Genomic DNA, 12,027 nt, shown 5'->3' with positions numbered 1-12,027 from the left:
GTTGCAGTGCGAGTGAGCGGGACCTCAAGTGCCCGCTGGCAGCTGGATTTTTTTTTCTCCTGTCTCCAGCAGGGCTACATCTGCCCCATTATTAATCCAACCCTGGCTGGCACCCTGTACACACTGTAGCTGTGCTGCGAGCATCAGTGTAGACGGATGCATCTGTATGTATGGGGTCATTCCGAGTTGATCGCATGCTGCTGATCAGGGTACTACTGCGCATGCATATGCACCGCAATGCGCATGCGCGTTGTACGGGTACAAACAGCATCATTGCTGGGCAATGCTTCTAGCGACAAATCCATTCGCACGGGTGATCGCAAGGAGATTGACAGAAAGAGGGCATTTATGGGTGTCAACTGACCGTTTTCTGGGAGTGGTAGGGAAAACACAGGCGTGTCCAGGCGTTTGCAGGGCGGGCGTCTGACGTCAATTCCGGGACCGGACAGGCTGAAGTGATCGCAGCGGCTGAGTAAGTTCAGACCTACTCTGAAACTGCAAAAAATGTTTTTGTACTGCTCAGCTGCACAGGCGATCGCACACTTGCAAAGCGAAAATACACTCCCCCGTGGGCGGCGACTATGCATTTGCACGGCTGCAAAAAGTAGCTAGCGAGCGATCAACTCGGAATGAGGGCCATAGAACAGTAATGCATACACATAGTATACATAGAAAAAATGTATATATATATATATATATATATATATATATACGTCTCATGAACTGCACACATCACTGAATTAAATCCGGGTGCTTGATCCACAGAATCCAATATCACAAATCCTCATAAACAAATTCAGCTATGCTGAGTGAATAGAAGTGATCAGCACAACCAGTTGCAAGAAGAATTTATTCCACCAATTATAGAGTTTCCATCAAATGCTCAAACAGACGAGTCAAAAATACATATTTAAGAGTAGCAACGTTTACAAGCATGTTACCACTCCTGGAGACATTCCTCCGATACCCCTGACAGCCGTTTCGGTGTCTGCGCACCTTTCTCAAACAAACTCGTCTGTTTGAGCATTTGATGGAAACTCTATAATTGGTGGAATAAATTCTTCTTGCAACTGGTTGTGCTGATCACTTCTATTCACTCAGCATAGCTGAATGTGTTTATGAGGATTTGTGATATATATATATATATATATATATACACACATACATACATACATACATATACTGTGTGTGTATATATATATATATATATATATATACACACACTATACATACCAGCGTTCAGGATATCGGCATTTGGAATGCTGATGCCGGAATACCAACATTGGTCAGAATGCTGGTGCGGGATCCCCACATGGATAAAAATGCCAGCACTGGAATCCCGACTGCTGGCTCCCGAACGTAAGTGTGCTGTGGTAGGAGATGGAGGGGAAAGGTTTAGGCTGTGGGAGGGTTAGTATTAGGCTGCGGGAAGAGGGTTAGTTCTGGGGAGGGGGGATTAGGCACCACCGGGAAGGGTTAGGCTGCGGGGGTGGAAAGGTTAGCTTTAGGCTACAGGTGTGTGTGTGTGTGGGGGGGGGGGGGGTTAGGTTTAGGCATCACCGAGTAAAGTTAGGGTCAGGCTGCGGGAAGGGAGGGTTAGGTGGGGGAGTAGATGAGGGTTAGTATACTTACCTTCCAGGTGTCAGGATTTGGCATGTAAGGGTGATGTCTGTATTCTGACCGCTGCCATCACAAAGATCCTGATACCATCCCTGCATGCATATATATAGCGTATAGTATATATATATATATATATATATATATATATATATATAAAGCACACACATACAATACACATGCATATATAGCGTATAGTATATTATATATATATAAAGCACACACATACAATACACATGCATAAAGCACACACATACAATACACGTACATAATATACATATATATGCAGAGTACATATTGTATACATACATAGTATAGATAACTATACATACTGCAAAAGAGCAGGGAGGGTGTTACAGGAGGTGCTGGATAGAGATGGAACTTGTAGGTTTTGGTGAGGGAAAATCAAACTTACAAAAGTAATTATCCTGTACAGTACTATACACATGTATGTGTGTGTGACACACTGACAGGTGACTAACCATCTCTCCTGTGTTGAGTTCCTGGCTGCAATATCATTCTTCAGCCTGCTGCCCGGGTAGTTGCTGGTCTGTGTGTGGGTGGGGGTGTCTGTGCTCTGATTGGCTGAGTGACTGTGTGTGATGTGTCACTCAGCCAATCGGAGCACAGCAGATGCTGCTGAGGAGTTCCTGCACTGATCAGGATTCTCCTCAGCGTTACAGCAGGGCGCACCACAGCTTCAGCAGCTGATAGTGAGTACCTACCGTATACAGCTTGTCACCAGCACGACCCTGCCTTGGCCACGCCCCCGATGATAGTGGGAGGAGTTACAGAGCAGGGGGCACACCTGGGATTAACCAACAGCCCAGGCCGACTCTGATTGTGAGGAAAGGCCAGTGGGCGGGGCTATGGACGGATTCGGGGGCAGAGCCTCAGAGGTATTCAGGACTGACTCGGGCCGGCAGAGTTTCAGACCTCTGTGGTCGGAACTTTGGCCAGCTGGTTTGGGGTGTTGTGGGCCTATTTTCAATGGGAGGCCTGGAGCTGCAGCTCCATCCGCCCCATTGTTAATCCGGCCCTGATGGTAGCCCTTCCAATACAGAATCAGGGGGTGATTCAGACCTGATCGCTGAGCTGCTAACTTTGCTGTCCTGCATTCAGATAGTCACCACCCCCAGGGGGAATGTAAATTCGCCGTGCAAGTGTGCGATCCCATGCGAATGCCAAGCTGCAAAAATCCACTGTGTGCAGTCTCTGTGCAGCTCAGGACTTACTCCTCCAGTGCGATCAGAAGAAGCTGATCTGGGCCGGAGCTGATGTCAGACACCCTCCCTGAAAATGCTTGGGAACGCCTGTGTTTTTCCAGACACTCCCAGTAAACGTTCAGTTACCACCCACAAATGGCCTCTTTCTGTCAATCACCTTGTGAATGCCCATGCGATCGGAATTTTCGCACCATCCTGTTGCTGACCGGTAATGCCCGTTGTTGTTGTCCGAGGCGCATGTGCATTGCGGTGCATACGCATGTGCAGTTATGATCTGATCGGACGCTGTGTGGATACGTACAGCAGCGATCAGGTCTGAATCACTCCCTCAGTCGCACACAGATGTATAAATGCCACACATCAAATTGATAAGCATAGGCGTGCGCAGGACATTTTATTAGGGGGTGCACGATTAGAAGGGCGTGTTTAGCACCGCCTATTGGGCATGTCTAACACCACCTAATGGGCGTGTCTAGCACCACCTATCAGGCGTGTCTACCACCACATATTGGCACTCAATGCAAACTAAATAATATAGAGAATTGATGCACAGATATAGGCCCTCATTCCGAGTTGTTCGCTCGCAAGCTGCTTTTAGCAGCTTTGCACACGCTAAGCCGCCGCCTACTGGGAGTGAATTTTAGCATATTAAAATTTCGAACGAAAGATTCGCAATATAGCGAAAAGACATCTCTGTGCAGTTTCTGAGTAACTTGAGACTTACTCTGCCAGTGCGATCAGTTCAGTGCTTGTCGTTCCTGGTTTGACGTCACAAACACACCCAGCGTTCGCCCAGACATTCCTCCATATCTCCAGCCACTCCCGCGTTTTTCCCAGAAACGGTAGCGTTTTTTCGCACACACCAATAAAACGGCCAGTTTCCGCCCAGAAACACCCACTTCCTGTCAATCACATTACGATCACCAGAACGAAGAAAAAACCGTGAGTAAAAAACCTAACTGCATAGCAAATTTACTTTGCGCAGTCGCACTGCGGACATTGCGCATGCGCACTAAGCGGAAAATCGCTGCGATGCGAAAAAATTTACCGAGCGAACAACTCGGAATGACCCCCATAGATAGATAGATAGATAGATAGATAAAATCTGTTTAATATATGTTCAATTTGTATATTTTATTACCATAGATTATATCCTAATCTCTCGAAATATATATTGATATTGAATTTGAACTTGTCCTCCTCCAAGAGGAATGCTGTATTCTGTAGCGTTGGCACATGATGAGGAGAGAGAGAGTGTGGGTAGGAGCATGAGCGGGCATGCACGCGGCATGACATCATCACGACACATCCCACAGGTTAGAGGAACTGGGAGTAGGATTACGTCAGTGATGCTGCACCATTAAAATGAATGACAGCCAGACTGAACGGAGGGGATGGCGGGCGCAATGGGCGGGAGGACAGAAATGAGCACACTCGGTGATTGCCGGTACTGCAGCAGCAGCAGGTGTGTGTTGAGGGGGTTACAGACATCAGGGGGTGCCTGTGCGCACCAGGAACCCCCCCTGCGCACGCCTATGTTGATAAGTGTAATCTAGCAATGTCGTTTTCTCACTCCCAGCAGTTTCATTTATGCAAATAAGATGCACATGTAACACCCCCAAAAGTAGATGACAGGGAACAGAAGGTGGAGTGTGGGGGTAATCACAAGGCCAGATTCGGGTTATCAGAGAGGCAGGCCTGGTTGGAAAATTCCCTCAGACACAATGACCAAAACAGCAAAATGTGTTACAACGCAAATTTATTTTAACAGCTTTTCAGAAGGAATAGCAAGACCAGAACTTGAGTACTCTTATCTATTAAGAAAAACACACAATGCAATAGTATACCGATGCTTGCCTTCTTATGACCTAACAGGATTTTCTTCTGTATGCTGTGACAGTCAAGCAGTAGGTAAGTAGCACAGTCAGTATGGTACCTGGGGTGCACCGGCTTTAAACACAGTCCCGCAATGGTGCAGTTATACACAATATCATAACTTTAAACACTGGCGTTTCCATGTACACGGATGGCTGTAGCTGTAGCAGTCAAGCAGTAGGTAAGTAGCACAGTCAGTATGGTACCTGTGGTGCAACGGCTTTGAACACAGTCCTGCAATGGTGCAGTGGTGCACAATATAATAACTTTAAACACTAGCGTTTCCCTGTGCACAGATGGTTGTAGATGTAGCAGTCAAGCAGTCAGTATGGTACCTGTGGTGCACAAGCTTTGAACATTGATAAAGCCTAATATTTATCTTACTTAAAACCCTCTAAAAAGGTGAAAGAACACAGTACGCTATTGGCGTATGGTATACCGTAAGGGTACGCACGTTGCGTAACAATCGCTTAGCCGTAGTCGAGACGCTCGAGCGTCACGTTCGCTCACGGCCAAGAGATCACAGGCAGGCACGCTATAGGCTGCCGACTAACGTAATGATGTGCTACTAGCGTAGCGGACGCTTGGGACCACGAGGAGATCACAAGCGGCGCTGATGCTCACGATGTTAAACCTTTATAACTATATCATAAAACAATGTATTTATGCAGTAAACCTTGGTGCAGTGATAGGGTGTAAATGTAAAACAGTGTAACCTTATTAACTTGATAGCTGTGCGAGCGTCTCCGACGCTCTGAGAATACTTAGAAATATAATAAATACACAGATACCGCTATTAGGTTCTAACACCTTATATGAACGTTCTATTAGCAAAAGAATAATACAATACAAGTCATACACTACCAAAATAACATTGACCACCTAACCAGAAAACTACACATGAAATACAATAGTAGTACAATAATACTTAAAAGAAAGAGAGAGAAAGAGGAGAAGAGAGAGAGAGAGAGAGATATGGCTCACAATAACTATAAAGGCAATATGGTTGCGGAGAAACTTACGCTCAAGGGAAACAATCGCATGCGCCTCTGGATATCCAGCTCCCGATTATCAGTGGTGAGAACCGTTGAAGAGAATAGAGCGCTGGCCCAGAGTGGCCTGTCCTTTTATACCCTACACATAATACAGTACAATGGTCCCTATATTCTTATTGTTCATTGGACACAGGAATTCGTCTTCGCATTATAACAAAAGGTCATAGGTTGATTCATACAGGTGGGCTGTGACTATTTCCAACTGCTCAGGTGGGTGGGAAACTAGGTTTCCCGCCACATGGATAATAAAGTGCAAATAATAGTAAATGTCCATAAACTTCTTATGTCCATAACTATTCGCACGAGCGATTAATCTGCTTCAAACCAACACCGGAATATTGCTAATTAAATACTCTTCCGATGGATACTAAACACCACTGTATAACCCCTGTCTGACCCTTCGTATCAAACAAAGAGGGATCTCTTTGTCTATGAACATGCTACCTTAACTAAACTTTCAGATTCTATCAAAGGGACCATAATCTACAAAATACATTATATAGTTAAAATATGTTACGAACGAGTCGCCCGCTAGACGCACATAAACTTTACCGTAAATGCGCACACCGTGCGCCTGCGGGTGCACACAACAGCGAGTATGCGCACGCACGGGAGAGCTCATGCACTCGCAGCGGGGACACGCATGAGGTGCAAATATGGCAATGTGTAGCGTGATATTTTTCTGACTTTGACAGTCCACCCTTTGGCAGTCACCAATAACTGCCACTTTCTAAAACATTTCAAAAAGAGAAAAATATATGTCATGTGTAAATACATTTCTATGGTTGGGTAGGGGAGGAGAGGAGAAGGTAGGAAACGGGTATGACCTAGTGAGATAGCTGAAGCATGTGTGGTTGAATCCATGTTTGGGGGTCATGTATCATCGTGCCGTACGTGTTTTAAATCAAGCTTCGAGGTATTGCGAAGTATACATTTGAATTCCTTCTTATCCCGTGGTACGGGTCTGTGGATGGGCTGTCAAACTTTACCGAGCTCTCTTCGGCTTTTAGTTGCAACAAAATGGGGGAGCACATTTTAGTTGATGATACATGAATGGGGGGAATATGTGAGTGCTGATATCTGTGCCTGTATTCCCTATCGACTATGTGTGTCATTACCTGAAGGTTGTAGAGATGAAGATAAAGAACACTTATGGTAAATGCATTGATAAACTATGTGAGTTTAATATACATTTGCCGATTGAGGTCTTGTCTTGTCTTGTCTTGTCTCGATGTACACCTTGACTGTAGTCTCTTTGTGCTTTTGCCAATAAACGCAAGCAAAGCTTTATCAATGTCCATAGACTTACAAAAAGTGTTGGGCTAGCGTAAAATTAAAAGTACTAGGGACATGGGGGGTCTATGGCATAGTCCATCAGTTGTCTGTGTAAGAGGTTGTCAAAACTTTAGTACATCTGTTGTCTGCATACAAGGTCGTCAAATTCCTCTTCCAAGCGGGTCTTTTTACCTTGGAGAAAAACGAGAAACAGGTGAAAGAAACGGACCGTGGAATCACATTTTCATCACAACATTGTCTCTATCGTTGGGACATAAATCACATCAGTCGTTGCTATTACAGTATCTTCACTCCTTAAACTCATCACTCGGGCGCTACGTTTACACTTTGTTAAAACCCGAACGCATCTAAATATCAGACCGACCAATATGATGACACCCAGAACACACAAAAGGAATTTCCCTACATCCATGATAATACCTTGGGTCCATTCTCCTAAACCAGAGAACCAATTTCGCGGGTTCAACCATGACACCCAACTGGTCAGCTCATTACCCACAGCGGCAAGGGTGAGATTGTGTTTCCTTCGGAACTCCCATTTTAATTGGAGAATGTCGTCCATCTTTTGGTCTATGACCTCGACCGGGTCCTCGGTGCTGTTTGTGATATACGTGCAGCACTTTATTCCATACTGAGTCGCTAGGGTAACACAATACCCACCCGTCACAGCTGTGAGATAATTGAGAATCATCCTATGCTGAACCAGTTCTGTTTTATAAGCTTGGAGCTCCCTTCCAGTATACCTGAATGTGTCATCATACATTTCAGTGATATTGTCTAATAAATTTGCAAGCGCAGATATATATTTATAATTTATCACTCCTCTGGCGGTACGAGTGATATCTAACGCGATTAGGAATTGAATCCCGGTGGATTCACTGATCAGGTCAGAGGCTGGATGCTCTGTTCTCTCTATCAGGTGCCGTTTAACGATGTGCTCATAATGAGTGTGGGTATAAGGAGCTTGGGCACTGCGGTGAATATCTTTCATTTTAGTATGTGACACAGTCATTACCTCAGGCAGTACTTTTCCAATATAACACAATCCTTCAGAGTTTGGGGCAAGCCACTTATACGCCTTCCTCCAGCATATGAAATATGCATCATCGGGAAGAACATATGGGACGGAGTAGGACATAACCATATTACACATTTCTCTAACGTCCTAAGTGGATGCTGGGGACTCCGTCAGGACCATGGGGAATAGCGGCTCCGCAGGAGACAGGGCACAAAAATAAAGCTTTAGGATTAGGTGGTGTGTACTGGCTCCTCCCCCTATGACCCTCCTCCAAGCCTCAGTTAGGTTTTTGTGCCCGTCCGAGCAGGGTGCAATCTAGGTGGCTCTCCTAAAGAGCTGCTTAGAAAAAGTTTTTAGGTTTTTTATTTTCAGTGAGTCCTGCTGGCAACAGGCTCACTGCATCGAGGGACTTAGGGGAGAGAATTTCAACTAACCTGCGTGCAGGATGGATTGGATTCTTAGGCTACTGGACACCATTAGCTCCAGAGGGAGTCGGAACACAGGTCTCACCCTGGGGTTCGTCCCGGAGCCGCGCCGCCGACCCCCCTTACAGATGCTGAAGATTGAAGGTCCGGAAACAGGCGGCAGAAGGCTCTTCAGTCTTCATGAAGGTAGCGCACAGCACTGCAGCTGTGCGCCATTGTTGTCACACACTTCACACCAAGCGGTCACGGAGGGTGCAGGGCGCTGCTGGGGGCGCCCTGGGCAGCAATATTTAATACCTTTATGGCAAAAGAATACATCACATATAGCCATTGAGGCTATATGTATGTATTTAACCCATGCCAGTTATCTAAAACTATGGGAGAAAAGCCCGCCGAAATAGGGGGCGGAGCTTATTCTCCTCAGCACACAGCGCCATTTTCCTGCTCAGCTCCGCTGTGAGGAAGGCTCCCAGGACTCTCCCCTGCACTGCACTACAGAAACAGGGTAAAACAGAGAGGGGGGGCATTTTTTTGGCGATATTTTGATATATTTAAGCTGCTATAAAGAACAACACTTATATAAGGTTGTTCCCATATATATTATAGCGCTTGGGTGTGTGCTGGCAAACTCTACCTCTGTCTCCCCAAAGGGCTAGTGGGGTCCTGTCTTCGATAAGAGCATTCCCTGTGTGTCTGCTGTGTGTCGGTACGTGTGTGTCGACATGTATGAGGACGATGTTGGTGTGGAGGCAGAGCAATTGCCGATAATGGTGATGTCACCCCCCAGGGAGTCGACACCGGAATGGATGGCTTTGTTTATGGAATTACGTGATAATGTCAGCACATTACAAAAATCAGTTGACGACATGAGACGGCCGGCAGACCAGTTAGTACCTGCCCAGGCGTCTCAGACACCGTCAGGGGCTGTAAAGCGCCCTTTACCTCAGTCGGTCGACACAGACCCAGACACAGACACTGAATCTAGTGTCGACGGTGATGAAACAAACGTATTTTCAAGTAGGGCCACACGTTATAGGATCACGGCAATGAAGGAGGCTTTGCATATCTCTGATACTGCAAGTACCACAAAAAGGGGTATTATGTGGGGGGTGAAAAAACTACCTGTAGTTTTTCCTGAATCAGAGGAATTAAATGATGTATGTGATGAAGCGTGGGTTAACCCAGATAGAAAAATGCTAATTTCAAAAAAGTTATTAGCATTATACCCTTTCCCGCCAGAGGTTAGGGCGCGCTGGGAAACACCCCCTAGGGTGGATAAGGCGCTCACACGCTTATCAAAACAAGTGGCGTTACCGTCTCCTGATACGGCCGCCCTCAGGGATCCAGCTGATAGGAGAATGGAAACTACCCTAAAAAGTATATACACACATACTGGTGTTATACTGCGACCAGCCATCGCCTCAGCCTGGATGTGCAGTGCTGGGGTCGTCTGGTTGGATTCCCTGACTGAAAATATTGATACCCTGGATAGGGACAGTATTTTATTGACTATAGAGCAATTAAAGGATGCTTTCCTTTATATGCGAGATGCTCAGAGAGATATTTGCACTCTGGCATCGAGAGTAAATGCGATGTCCATATCTGCCAGAAGGAGTTTATGGACGCGACAGTGGTCAGGTGATGCGGATTCCAAACGACATATGGAAGTATTGCCGTATAAAGGGGAGGAATTATTTGGCGTCGGTCTATCGGATCTGGTGGCCACGGCAACTGCCGGAAAATCCACCTTTTTACCTCAGACCCCCTCCCAACAGAAAAAGACACCGTCTTTTCAGCCACAGTCCTTTCGGTCCTATAAGAACAAGCGGACAAAAGGACAGTCATATCTGCCTCGGGGCAGAGGAAGGGGTAAGAGAGGGCAGCAAGCAGCCCCTGCCCAGGAACAGAAGCCCTCCCAGGGTTCTGCAAAGCCCTCAGCATGACGCTGGGGCCTTACAAGCGGACTCAGGAGCGGTGGGGGGTCGACTCAAGAATTTCAGCGCACAGTGGGCTTGCTCACAGGTGGACCCCTGGATTCTGCAGGTAGTATCTCAGGGTTACAGGTTGGAATTCGAGAAGTCTCCCCCTCGCCGGTTCCTAAAGTCTGCTTTGCCAACGTCTCCCTCAGACAGGGCGACGGTATTGGAAGCCATTCACAAGCTGTTTTCTCAGCAGGTGATAGTCAAGGTACCCCTCCTACAACAGGGAAAGGGGTATTACTCCACGCTATTTGTGGTACCGAAGCCGGACAGCTCGGTAAGACCTATTCTAAATCTGAAATCTTTGAACCTGTACATACAAAAATTCAAGTTCAAGATGGAGTCACTCAGAGCAGTGATAGCGAATCTGGAAGAAGGGGACTTTATGGTGTCCCTGGACATAAAGGATGCTTACCTACATGTCCCAATTTGCCCTTCACATCAAGGGTACCTCAGGTTCGTGGTGCAAAACTGTCATTATCAGTTTCAGACGCTGACGTTTGGATTGTCCACGGCACCTCGGGTCTTTACCAAGGTAATGGCCGAAATGATGATTCTTCTGCGAAGAAGAGGCGTATTAATTATCCCTTACTTGGACGATCTCCTGATAAGGGCAAGGTCCAGAGAACAGCTGGAGGACGGAGTAGCACTAACCCAACTAGTGCTGCAACAACACGGGTGGATTCTGAATTTTCCAAAATCTCAGTTGACCCCAACGACACGTCTGCTGTTCCTGGGAATGATTCTGGACACGGTTCAGAAAAAGGTGTTTCTTCCGGAGGAGAAAGCCAGGGAGTTATCCGAACTTGTCAGGAACCTCCTAAAACCAGGGAAAGTGTCTGTGCATCAATGCACAAGAGTCCTGGGAAAGATGGTGGCTTCTTACGAAGCGATTCCATTCGGCAGATTCCACGCACGAACTTTTCAGTGGGATCTGCTGGACAAATGGTCCGGATCGCATCTGCAGATGCATCAGCGGATAACCTTATCGCCACGGACAAGGGTGTCTCTTCTGTGGTGGTTGCAGAGTGCTCATCTGTTAGAGGGCCGCAGATTCGGCATACAGGACTGGGTCCTGGTGACCAGGGATGCCAGTCTGAGAGGCTGGGGAGCGGTCACACAGGGAAGAAACTTCCAGGGAGTATGGTCAAGCCTGGAGATGTCTCTTCACATAAATATACTGGAGCTAAGAGCGATTTACAATGCTCTAAGTCTGGCAAAACCCCTGCTTCAGGGTCAGCCGGTGTTGATCCAGTCGGACAACATCACGGCAGTCGCCCACGTAAACAGACAGGGCGGCACAAGAAGCAGGACAGCAATGGCAGAAGCTGCAAGGATTCTTCGCTGGGCGGAAGATCATGTGATAGCACTGTCAGCAGTATTCATTCCGGGAGTGGACAACTGGGAAGCAGACTTCCTCAGCAGACACGATCTACACCCGGGAGAGTGGGGACTTCATCCAGAAGTCTTCCACATGATTGTGAACCGTTGGGAAAAACCAATGGTGGATATGATGGCGTCCCGCCTCAACAAAAA

General features: G+C 46.7%; 1 long non-coding RNA gene across 1 annotated transcript; it reads right to left on the bottom strand.

Annotated features, from left to right (window-relative positions):
* Positions 1-1,256: 1,256 nt before the first annotated feature.
* On the bottom strand, positions 1,257-2,315 carry LOC134947638 (uncharacterized). Its single transcript, XR_010182671.1, has 3 exons — positions 2,100-2,315; positions 1,633-1,712; positions 1,257-1,368 (listed from the first exon to the last, which is right to left on the bottom strand). It is a non-coding gene; the product is annotated as an uncharacterized LOC134947638 (long non-coding RNA).
* Between the last annotated feature and the right edge of the window lie 9,712 nt (positions 2,316-12,027).

Source organism: Pseudophryne corroboree, chromosome 8 (assembly GCF_028390025.1).
Source record: "Pseudophryne corroboree isolate aPseCor3 chromosome 8, aPseCor3.hap2, whole genome shotgun sequence".
In the NCBI taxonomy this organism is placed as follows: Eukaryota; Metazoa; Chordata; class Amphibia; order Anura; family Myobatrachidae; genus Pseudophryne; species Pseudophryne corroboree.
Note: the sequence above shows the minus strand (reverse complement) of the source record. Positions and strands in the feature narration are given on the sequence as shown.